The following is a 13948-nucleotide window of genomic DNA, read 5'->3' on the forward strand; positions in this document are numbered from 1 at the left end:
AAAAAATTTAAAACATTTTAGAGTTTGCTTTATTATCTGTTTTTAGCTTGATGTTGTATATTGTTTAAAATATTATTTTTCATTGTTTATCAGATAATGCTTCAATAATATCCAGAAAGAATGAGTGTACAAGCTCAATGATGTACTGTGATTTGTATTGAATTTAAACTTGGAAGTACAGGTCGAGTATCCCGTATCCGAATATCCGTTATCCGAATTATTCCGAAATACGGACATTCCAGAAAGTGAAAAAAAAAATTTTTTTGCTAAAAACTCACTGGGGACATTTGTAACAGCATCACTGGGGACATGATATGTAACTGGCACTATATATGTGCAAGACAATGATTGCTTGGCATTCAAATTCAGTGCTGAGATAGTACACACATTTTGTTTCACGTTTTGAAACCTTGTTTTTTGAACAATTAAAATATATTTGTGTGTATTTTATGTGGTAATAAAATATATTTGTGTGTATATTATGTGTTTATACAGCATAAATGCAAGATACTTCAAAATACATCATTGAAATATTAAAATATTCCGAAATACGGAATAATCCGTTATCCAAAATTCTCCTGGTCCCGAGCATTTTGGATAAGGGATACTCAACCTGTAATAATACAATTATTTTTAGTTTTTCTTAACTTGTTAAACTTTGAGGCATTCATGAACATATTGTAATTTATTTCCAAAAATTTACTATTATAGTATCTAATGACTATTAATGACTTAAAGTTAAATCTACCATATCTTTTTACCAATTAAGAAATCTAAATTCTGAATTTCTCTTTGCAGTTTGATAACATCCAGTGATTCAGATAGTCATATACAAAGATCAACAACACTGTAAGCTGTTTTGACAAAAGCCCGAATAAAGGGCTGAAACGTTAACACATAAACCAGGCATGGTCTCTTTGTGTACTAAGTCCCTAGTGCCGCGCCCCCCCCAGCTTTCAAGTATATATGTGTCCGCCAGTTTGTTTCAACTGGTGGAAGCCAAAGGCACAGGGCGGATTCCCTATTTAAAGGAGCTGAGTGCCGGCACCCACCGTCACTATATATATAATATACATATATATAAATATATATATATAATCATGGTTTCCAAAACGGCACTCAAAAAACATAAATGTAGCAACAGTGGTGCAGGGTCCAATTGAAATTGATAAAGGCAGCACTCACCCAACCTTGCAGAAGGAAAGAAGACAGACCAGCACTCGTTTTTTTAAAGTTGAAAAGATTGAATGTATTTAAAGAGTATTTACAACATTGCAAACATCTTGTTAAACATCAAACAGACCCGACAGTCTGTTTCAACTGGGTTCTAACCAGTTTTCTTCAGGGGTACAACACAATAGCAAAGCAGGCAGTATTTATCAAAGATAAAGGCGCCAGACCCGCCTTGGAGTTCAAAGTGCGCTGTCACTCAGCACCACGCTCGGTGCTGAGAGCATCATGTTGCTAGGTAACAATGGGCTGGCCTGGGTCGCGTCATTCGGGGGATCCCCGTAACGCCTGAAGTACTTTGCTATATGTCGCTTAATGTTTGAAGACGGCTGGTATGCGGGAGTGTCAGCGGGGCTGTACAGTTGAGTGACTATCTTAGTGGGAGCAAATCAAACTAATTATTAAAGTGGTCTGTGAATAAACATGCAGAGAACGGGCTTACTGATGGAGATATTAAAGATAATAAAGATTGGAGATTGCATCGCCGCCAATTGACAGATCTCCTGGTGTGGGCAGATGGGAATGATGGGCAACTATATGTAGCACTCAATGGTTACAGGCAACATAGTGTCAGGGCATTTGCATACACAAAGTAGGGGGGAGTGGGGAGTGAAAAATCACTCAGTAGCGCTGGCTGATTCTACTGGGGGATCTGAGATCACATCCAATTAACAATATTATTATCAAATCGTTTGAGTATGGCTGCTGCCACCTTATCAGAGAGATTGTGATTCTCTGTAAAGCAGACAGAACAAGAAGTGTGTGGAGACAGTGAATCCCCACCAGATGGTGTTGCCACACTCAATAAGATTTATCAATAAGACTCTTTTAGAGAGATATATTTGATCTTTATGTTATTTATTAAAAAACCATGGTATACATAATAAGATGAAGAATGCGCATTTTACATATATATCATTACACTCAAATAAGACACACCAGACATACAACACAAAACATATAAGGTAACTAGACACGGGCTGGCTATGAGGCTTATGACTGCATGTAAATCTTCATGAGACAATAAAACTTTTTCCTTTTTGAGCAAATAGTTACCAGTCCACATGGGATTGTAGCTCTTGCTGTGCTGGGCGTTGATACTGAAGCCTGCTCTAGCCAGATTGTTGCCAGTCGTTATCACTGTGTGGATTACAAATATCCCATTGGGGATTCGGACACTATTGGGGATGCTAACCAGTACCTGGAGCTGAACTCCCCTCATTAAGGGAGTGGATATCCACTGCAAAACTAAAAGCAGTCTCTGCTCAGATATAGGATCTGGTATCAACGCCCAGCACAGCAAGAGCTACAATCCCATGTGGACTGGTAACTATTTGCTCAATAATCCTCAATAAAAATTATTTTCTATTTCTGAACAGCGCCAGGGGACTGCGATGGGGTCCAATATGGCCCCTGCCTTTGCAAACCTTTTTATGACGGTGTATGAAAACAAACACATCTATAGTCATCCTAAATACAGCAAATACATAAAGATGTATGTAAGATATATAGACAACCTCTTCCTGCTATGGACCGGTGGGGAGGACAACCTGTTGACCTTTGTAAACCATCTTAACTCAATCCCTGGTACAATTCGCTTCACCATCAACTTTAGCTACAGCGCCATCAGCTTTCTGGATGTAAGTGTCTCTCTGAAAGACTGCGCTATTTCAACCAAAGTCTTCACCAAAAGTACGGATAAAAACACGTTACTTCATGCCATGAGCTTCCACCCTGAATCTTTAAAAAGAGGGCTCCCATATTTGCAGATGCTAAGGGTATATCGCATCAATTCAGACCCAGAGACGTTGACAGCAGCACTAGATGAAATGAGCAAGCGCTTCCTCACAAGAGGCTACAGCAAACATGATGTGAAGACAGCACGAGAGAAAGTACTCAACACCAATAGGAATACAAAATAAATCATAGACCTGACTGTAACAGCAAGTTTGTTGTTTATGCGCTCACCTGCCCGTGTAATCTTCTATACGTGGGTAAGACCACCAGGATGATTAAAGAGAGGCTAGAACAACACAGATCATCCATTAAAAAATGCTTCACCACCAGCAACGAGACACTGGATCTGAAACAACTCCCTGTGGCCAGACATTTTCTGGAGAAACGCCATAACATTATACAGCTCAAATGTCATGTTATTGATCACATACCCCCATGTGTCACTATTTTTGCTCTCACTGGACAGTGATCGATATATGAACCTTTATGACTGAGTTAATGCCTCCATAACCACCGCCGAGGGTCTTATGAAACACCTCTGTGTGTTCCAGCTGATCTTATGGTAACCCTTGCCACTTTTGATCAGCAGTTATGATTGCAGTGAGAGCACTACATGATTTATTTGTAAACACCTCCGTGTGTTATTGTTTAACCTATGATGCTCATTTATTCATTTAGTGACTGCTTATATGCAAATGGTGTCCATTGTATTACATAACACCTCCGTGTGTTATTGTTTAAACTATGATGCTCATTTATTCATTGAGTGACTGCTTATATGCAAATGGTGTCCATTGTATTACGTAACACCTCCGTGTGTTATATCTTTATGTCCTAGCGCTACCTTGCGTCATGCAATTCCTCCGTGTATTGCTGCTGAACACTTCAATTAACAGTTAACATCTATTATAAATGTCCCCATATCACAGCATCTACCTTTGCAAACAGGCGTGCTAACCAGTTTCCTATAGTGCCACTGAGTACTCACATCGGTGCTAATCTCTAAGACCCAAGGCACTTTGTGTATCCAAATGCGCTGACACTATGTTGCCTGTAACCATTGAGTGCTACATATAGTTGCCCATCATTCACATCTGCCCACACCAGGAGTTCTGTCAATTGGCGGAGATGCAATCTCCAATCTTTATTATCTTTAATATCCCCATCAGTAAGCCCATTCTCTGCATGTTTATTCACAGACCACTTTAATAATTAGTTTGATTTGCTCCCACTAAGATAGTCACTCAACTGTACAGCCCCGCTCACACTCCCGCATACCAGCCATCTTCAAACATCAAGCGGCATATAGCAAAGTACTTCAGGCGTCACGGGGATCCCCCAAATGACGCACCCCAGGCCAGCCCATTGTTACCTAGCAACATGATGCTCTCAGCACCGAGAGTGACAGCGCACTTTGAACTCCAAGCTGGGTCTGGCGCTTTTTTCTTTGATAAATACTGCCTGCTTTGCTATTCTGTTATACCCCTGAAGAAAACTGGTTAGAACCCAGTTGAAACAGACTGTCGGGTCTGTTTGACATTTAACAAGATGTTTGCAATGTTGTAAATACTCTTTAAATACATTCAACCTTTTCAACTTTAAAAAACGAGTGCTGGGCTGTCCTTTTCCCTTCTGCAAGGTTGGGTAAGTGCTGTATATATATATATATATATATATATATATATATATATATATATATATATATAGTCCATGATATTCCGGCGCTCACATGGAATGTGCCTTCCCTAAGAAAATCCTGACATAATCCAATGCATGGGAGGCACTCAAATAAATTTAAAGCCAGTGTAGCAAAAAAAAAAGTGTATTTAGCACCAAGCGCTTTCGGGTTTTACCCCGTCCTCAGGGCACAATAACACAGGAGAGAAACATATACAACAATGACTAACCCCTCTAAATACCCCCCAGTGAGTCCCTCCAGGCTCTCCTCTGTCGCCGGGTGCCGCCATCCCTCCTGCCGGAAGTAAACGGACCCGCACTTACGGGAATGCGGCTCTCGCAGTCTGGAAGCATCATAGATGCGTTCCAGTTGGAACTTCCTGTGGTTTACCTGCCATGCTCCTCCAGTCTCCCTGCACAGGTGGACAACAGCCCCTGCTGGCCAGCAGTAGGAACTACTTGTGGGACCAAACAAAAAACATATGAAGTGTACAATACTATAGAATGGCATCTGTAGGCACTGGGGATCATCCGGAGGAATAGATATTAATCTAACGCCATAGGACTAGCATACTGAAAGAATCCTGTCCTGACTATATCAAATTAAAGATGACGTGGGGTTTGGTTTGACTAGTCGCACAGAAAATATCTCAGAATCTGTTCAATGGTACTCCCTATATACAGTATATAGTCTTCAGTCACAATGGCAGAATGACAGGATTGGGGGTGTGCTACCACAGGACAAAAGTTTAATGCATAAAGACAAAGAGAGGGAAGTATGTGCACTGGGTAGTGTTTAAAATGTAACTTTTATTTGGACATTTTATTAAAATATGATACGAAATATAAGACACAAAAAATACAAATAAGACACGGACAGTGATGATAAAAAAGATGTATAATCCTCACACTGTGGGGCCCTGGGTTAAGTCTCCCTTCTAATTTTTAAGATTTATGGTGCGTTGTATCATGTACTGCTCGGCACAATGACTTACTCCTATGTGGGCAAGTTTTGAATATCCCCGTGATATGCAGGTCACACTTGAATATTGGTCAGGTAAGTGCACATTTGGACACAATGATAATCCTGGAATGGGTAATATACCTTTCGCTGTGACCCACAAGTGTAATGTGGTCACAGCGCCACTTTTATAGCGTGGACTAGGGGTGGCTGTGAGGGCTGCCCTGTCCTCCAGTCAACTGGGAGCTGTCACACTCGTGAGTCGTCTGGGAGGGCAGTGATAGGCAGCAGCCGCAGACCGTCCATGTGGAGTGACAGTGGGAGGTGAGAGCCGCCGCACTCCTGGAGGTCCGTCTGCCTGTAGGTGGAAGAGGCGCCAGTGTTAGACGCCAAAACACTGCGTCTCAGGCTTCAGACAGACCGGGTTACCACAGAACAGGACGCACCAGTTTTAAGCTACACAGATCAAAATAACATTTCAAGAGGGAGGGGAGTGCGGGGTGTGGTTTGCGTACGCTTCGCAGAAGGAGCTTAATTGGACCAACCTGGCTCACATCCGGGGGCTACTTAAATACCTGTTATCCATACATATTCATGACATGCTAATTTCTGGGGACGTTTCCCATGCACACCCATACAGGGCTGGTGTCCAACATAACAATGACTACCAGATTGCATTAGAGTAGGGTGGCCAATCCTGGGATCGGAGTCTGGGATTTCAATCCCAGGATTGGAGTATCCAATCCCGGGATTTCGGGATTAGACTACGCATGCGCAGTCTAATGCCGGGCAGCATCTGAGCACTCGTTCAGACACTGCCCGACTGTTCCTGACCCGGCATGCGGCCTGCACACCGTGATGGTCACGCTGCGCACACTGCTGGCACCCCTTCACATGCCTGCCAGCACACATGTGGGGAGAACGGGATGCAGTTTAAATCCCGGCGGTCGGGATCCCGGCGTTCAGAATCCCGACGCTGGAATCCCGACCGCCGAAATGCTGACACTTTCTCCCTCCGTGGGTGTCCACGACACCCCTGGAGGGAGAATAAATTAGCATGCCGAGCGTAGCGAGGCACCTGGCCCACTGCGTGGCGAGCGCAGCGAGCCCGCAAGGGGGGGGGGCGATCCACGTCCCCCCTTGTCGGGATTTCGGCGGTCGGGATTCCGGCTTCTGTATTTTGAACGCCGGGATCCCGACCGCCGGGATTTCATACTGAATCCGGGAGAACTATACGCAGCATTAAAATGAGATTTAGAGAACATTGAACAAACATCCTTAGAAAGGTTACTAATCACAGTATTCCTCGTCATTTTTTTCAATGCCATGATAGTGATCCTAGTGGACTCACTGTCACAGCAATTGAACACATCTCCAATACAAGACAGGAGGTGACCATTTTAGAAAATTATGTTTGTCTGAAACCTCATGGATTTTCAAGCTGGACACTCTCAACCCACAAGGTCTAAATGAAGCCTTGGACCTAACCTGCATGGACATGGACTCAATTAAATCAACTAAACATACTTTTCCATCTTAGATCCGGGGTTCTTCAGGGTACAAGAATACTATAGACTCCATATCCTGACCCTTATCCTAATTGGTACACATCTCTTCTATCATAACCCATTTCCGGCGGTTGAACCTCATTTTAAATGTATCTTCGTCCTGCACAGGCTGAGGAAACCGACATCTACTCGTCGTGCATGGTGGAGGAGGTTTCCCCCCTCCCCACGACATTGCGAGTTTGCAGTTGTTGCTTCCCCCACCCCCTACAGCCTTGAATTCATATCAATATAACACAGCCTATACGTTATTCTAATATAGCACTGGTAGTAATCTAGTGTGCCCTTTGTTTGTCATTAGTTCAGATAGGAAATAGTTTTTGTTCTGCATTATAATATATATACCATCAATGTACATATATATTTTCATATTTTTATATATATGGATAAATAAAAATAAAAATAAAAACAAAAATGAAAATGAAAAACCGTTGGTTCCAATGAAGTAATATTACAGTATACAATACATAGAGATGTACTGAATAATTTAGTATATCTATTTCCACACACATTTTTTTATTTTAGTATACGTATGTATTTATTTTATTATACTGTACTTTATTCCATTTCAGTTTTATATATATATATTTATATTTTTTACATTATTTATATAATTTCTGTATATCCCATTTAGTTTTTTACTATTTACCTTTATTTTTATTATTTTTATTATTTCTATTATATCTTTAACCGTATTTACATCTGTATCCATTTGGATGAAAATGACTCTGAATATATATTTTCCAACTATTACAAAATTGTACTTTATCTTTCTCAACTCTATCCCTTGCTACAAATTTATCTATTTGAAAGCCTCTTAATCCCTAAAATAAACCAATATATATGTGATTGGGATAAATGTGTATTACCTTAAGTGATGTATGCACTTATTAAACTGAATATCTCTCTTTTACGCCTTACCTCTCTCTAATAGTGCACAACCTATTACTAATGAAGTGCGCTGTAACATATTTGTTATAAACTATTGATTGTATATATGTTGGTCATACTACTGGGCGCACCTTATAAATTTACAAGTGATTTCTTACTAGAATGAATACATTAATAGGTTAATTACCATGAGCATTGCAGCCCTTAAATAAACGCTGCTAGCAGGAAGTTACCATCCGCCTTGAAAAAGTCTCCGGTTACCATAGAGACAAAACCCGTCGACGTCACTTCCGCATCATGCCCGCAGTAGCTGTATTTCCACGTCCCAGTCTCTCAGCTGGTCTGCCAGGATCCTCATTACACTAGCTGCTTCTTCAAGGCAGCAGCCACAGAACTCCAACCAGCAGTCGAGCAGTATCTCCCACCGCCCCTCACCTCCCTGTGCTAATCATCCAGCAGCCTAAACTACACACAAGGCTCCACATCCACCGGCCTCTCACAGCGTTGAGTCACAAATTGGATGCGCTCCCCTGCCCTCCCATACAAAGTACCATCTATCAAGGAGGGTGAGATACAAAACTAACAAACTTGTGTCATTATCTGTGCTACAGTGCCTAACAACTGATTCATGCATATCAGTTATACACGCTAATTGGCTCTGAGCATTACCCATATTTTTTTTTCAAATCTGCTTGGATCTAACAACTTGCTGCTATTTTTAATGAAGGATTACAACTAATCCCAATTAACCCCATACTAATTTCATTGACTGGACATTTGGAGACCTTACTCAAACGTGATTTTTTTACTGCAAATACCTGTATATATATTTATCACTTTTTATTTTCATATATTTTTTGTGTATTAATTTATGTGCAAATTATGTTGTTGATTGATTTACCATGTATTATTATTTTTTATATAAAAAGTTTATACAATTACGGTGCGTCCAGTGCTCATTCTGTCTGGTGGTATTTCTTTTGACCTATTTTAATCCAATTAGCAATGCATGGTGTCTTAAAAAAAAACTTTGAATCGTTCTATTTCTGTGAGTCCAGCTGATCCACTGATACACCTGCAGCAGCAGTGGATATATTTATTATAAATTGTTAATTATATATATATTCCAAATATAAGCGCCAGAAAATTGTGAGTGTGTGAAGTCTCCCCACACACCACATACCCCCTCCCTCTTTTGTTCATACTGTACATCCGTAGACATCCAAGATACCTTTTAGACACTACTTCATTATTGCAAAGATTACAGACCTTCCCTCCTCTATTGAACAAGGTGTGGCTTGTGACGTTAGATGTCAAGAGCCTCTACACCATCATTCCACATAATGCTGGCATGTTGGCTGGGGAGTCTTTTCTTCAACAACAGGCTCATTATGCTGGACAGGATACCAGTGTTTTGATGTCCTTACTTAAGTTTGTGCTCATTAAGAATTCATTTTTATATGATGGGAAATTTTGGCTTCAACTCAATTGATGTTCAATGTGGCGAATGCCGCAATGCATAACCTAACATCTGTATGTTCTCATTTGAACAAACCATTTTTTTAACCATCCTGAGATTGAAGCCAGGATTGCCCTTTACTTATATGACCTGCTCATCATATGGACAGGTCCCATTTCTGATTTGAAAAATCATTTTGATAGATATAACAGTAGTGACAGCCCGGTCAAATTTAGCATGTTACATGATCAGCATACCATCCATTTTTTGGATGTAGCTATACATCTTCAGAATGGCTGTATCACCACTTCACTGTTTCAAAAAGATAATGACAGGAACAATCTGTTACATAGTATCAGTTCCCACTCTTCCAGTTTGATAAAAGTGTCATATTATCAGACGGTGCACATCAAGCACATAGTACAGATATGCCCAAGTACATCGTGGCTGCGTTGCGCATAAAGTGCGCTATGCAAATTGCGCATGGATCGCGCCTGCTCCTTGCGCTATAGTCCCGTTATAGATCGCGTTATAACGTAACGTAATCTTGTAAATGTAACCTGCAGTTACACTCATTGACCACCAGATGTCACTTTTCCCAAACAGTACAGCGCATGCGTAAAAATCTCTTCTACAAAACAGTGGCTGCCACGACTTTTCACTACGGATTTTGTCCTTACTTTACGGACAGAGTGTTTGTATTTATTCACAGAAGCAGCTACGTACGGTCATTTATGTAATTGGTACAGAAGCCATGCTAACCTTTGCTATTGCTGGATGACTACTTAAAACATTATTTGAGGACCTACAGTATCATACTATACACTACGGATTTTGTCCTTACTTTACGGACAGAGTTTTTGTATTTTATTCGCAGTCGCAGTGACGTACTGTATGGTCATGTACTGTATGTGATTGGTGCAGAAGCCATGCTAACCATCTGCTATTACTATAAACACAGGCAACAGTGGCCTAGCGGGTAGAGGCACAGCTTCACTATGTCAGTATCAGTAGTTCGATCCTCAGTTGGTTACAATATATTTTCATTTTTTCTACGTACTTTTTTGTTTTTAAACCAATACAGTTACTGTAGTTACAGTAGTTGGTGCTTATCAAATTCTTTCGGACTTTTCCACAAACAAAAATTCACAATGGCAGGCCTCCATGTACACGATAGTTGATACCCATACATACTGCGCTACAGAGAACGTTTTTTTTTCGCAAAATAGATTTAGCTTTTCATGTAAAAGTCCTTGCTTTGAGGACCGTGTTTCGGGATTAAATTCGCTAACCTTTGCTAAACAGCCACGACTTTTCACTACGGATTTTGTCCTTACTTTACGGACAGAGTGTTTGTATTTATTCGCAGAAGCAGCTACGTACGGTCATTTATGTAATTGGTACAGAAGCCATGCTAACCTTTGCTATTGCTGGATGACTACTTAAAACATTATTTGAGGACCTACAGTATCATACTATACACTACGGATTTTGTCCTTACTTTACGGACAGAGTTTTTGTATTTTATTCGCAGCCGCAGTGACGTACTGTATGGTCATGTACTGTATGTGATTGGTGCAGAAGCCATGCTAACCATCTGCTATTACTATAATCACAGGCAACAGTGGCCTAGCGGGTAGAGGCACAGCTTCACTATGTCAGTATCAGTAGTTCGATCCTCAGTTGGTTACAATATATTTTCATTTTTTAAACGTACTTTTTTTTTTTTTAAACCAATACAGGTACTGTAGTTACAGTATTTGGTGCTTATCAAATTCTTTCAGACTTTTCCACAAACAAAAATTCACAATGGCAGGCCGCCATGTACACGATAGTTAATACCCATACATACTGCACTACAGAGAACATTTTTTTTCGCAAAATAGATTTAGCTTTTCAGGTAAACGTCCTTGCTTTGAGGACCGTGTTTCGGAATTAAATTCGCTAACCTTTGCTAAACAGCCACGACTTTTCACTACGGATTTTGTCCTTACTTTACGGACAGAGTGTTTGTATTTATTCGCAGAAGCAGCTACGTACGGTCATTTATGTAATTGGTACAGAAGCCAAGCTAACCTTTGCTATTGCTGGATGACTACTTAAAACATTATTTGAGGACCTACAGTATCATACTATACACTACGGATTTTGTCCTTACTTTACGGACAGAGTTTTGTCATTTTATTCGCAGCCGCAGCGACCTACTGTATGGTCATGTACTGTATGTGATTGGTGCAGAAGCCATGCTAACCATCTGCTATTACTATAATCACAGGCAACAGTGGCCAAGCGGGTAGAGGCACAGCTTCACTATGTCAGTATCAGTAGTTCGATCCTCAGTTGGTTACAATATATTTTCATTTTTTAAACGTACTTTTTTTTTTTTTAAACCAATACAGGTACTGTAGTTACAGTATTTGGTGCTTATCAAATTCTTTCAGATTTTTCCACAAACAAAAATTCACAATGGCAGGCCGCCATGTACACGATAGTTAATACCCATACATACTGCGCTACAGAGAACGTTTTTTTTCGCAAAATAGATTTAGCTTTTCAGGTAAAAGTCCTTGCTTTGAGGACCGTGTTTCGGAATTAAATTCGCTAACCTTTGCTAAACAGCCACGACTTTTCACTACGGATTTTGTCCTTACTTTACGGACAGAGTGTTTGTATTTATTCGCAGAAGCAGCTATGTACGGTCATTTATGTAATTGGTACAGAAGCCATGCTAACCTTTGCTTTTGCTGGATGACTACTTAAAACATTATTTGAGGACCTACAGTATCATACTTTACACTACGGATTTTGTCCTTACTTTACGGACAGAGTTTTTGTATTTTATTCGCAGCCGCAGTGACGTATGATCATGTACAGTATGTAATTGGTGGCGAAATCTATTGTTGCGAAAAATTACATTCTCTGTAGCGCAGTACAGTATGTATGGGATATTAACTATCGTGTACATGGCGGCCTGCCATTGTGAATTTTTGTTTGTGGAAAAGTCCGAAAGAATTTGATACTGTAAGCACCAAATACAGTAACTACAGTACCTGAATTGGTTTAAAAAAAAAAAAGTACGTTTAAAAAATGAAAATATATTGTAACCAACTGAGGATCGAACTACTGATACTGACATAGTGAAGCTGTGCCTCTACCCGCTTGGCCACTGTTGCCTGTGATTATAGCAGATGGTTAGCATGGCTTCTGCACCAATTACATACAGTACATGACCATACAGTATGTCACTGCGGCTGCGAATAAAATACAAAAACTCTGTCTCGGGATTAAATTCGTTAACCTTTGCTAAACAGCCACGACTTTTCACTACGGATTTTGTCCTTACTTTACGGACAGAGTGTTTGTATTTATTCGCAGAAGCAGCTACGTACGGTCATTTATGTAATTGGTACAGAAGCCATGCTAACCTTTGCTATTGCTGGATGACTACTTAAAACATTATTTGAGGACCTACAGTATCATACTATACACTACGGATTTTGTCCTTACTTTACGGACAGAGTTTTTGTATTTTATTCGCAGCCGCAGTGACATACTGTATGGTCATGTACTGTATGTAATTGGTGCAGAAGCCATGCTAACCATCTGCTATTGCTATAATCACAGGCAACAGTGGCCAAGCGGGTAGAGGCACAGCTTCACTATGTCAGTATCAGTAGTTCGATCCTCAGTTGGTTACAATATATTTTCATTTTTTAAACGTACTTTTTTTTTTTAAACCAATTCAGGTACTGTAGTTACTGTATTTGGTGCTTACAGTATCAAATTCTTTCGGACTTTTCCACAAACAAAAATTCACAATGGCAGGCCGCCATGTACACGATAGTTAATATCCCATACATACTGTACTGCGCTACAGAGAACGTAATTTTTCGCAACAATAGATTTCGCCACCAATTACATACTGTACATGATCATACGTCACTGCGGCTGCGAATAAAATACAAAAACTCTGTCCGTAAAGTAAGGACAAAATCCGTAGTGTAAAGTATGATACTGTAGGTCCTCAAATAATGTTTAAAGTAGTCATCCAGCAAAAGCAAAGGTTAGCATGGCTTCTGTACCAATTACATAAATGACCGTACATAGCTGCTTCTGCGAATAAATACAAACACTCTGTCCGTAAAGTAAGGACAAAATCCGTAGTGAAAAGTCGTGGCTGTTTAGCAAAGGTTAGCGAATTTAATTCCGAAACACGGTCCTCAAAGCAAGGACTTTTACCTGAAAAGCTAAATCTATTTTGCGAAAAAAAACGTTCTCTGTAGCGCAGTATGTATGGGTATTAACTATCGTGTACATGGCGGCCTGCCATTGTGAATTTTTGTTTGTGGAAAAATCTGAAAGAATTTGATAAGCACCAAATACTGTAACTACAGTACCTGTATTGGTTTAAAAAAAAAAAAAGTACGT

The sequence above is a fragment of the Crinia signifera genome, chromosome 3 (genome assembly GCF_055691185.1).
Source record: "Crinia signifera chromosome 3, ASM5569118v1, whole genome shotgun sequence".
Taxonomy (NCBI): Eukaryota; Metazoa; Chordata; class Amphibia; order Anura; family Myobatrachidae; genus Crinia; species Crinia signifera.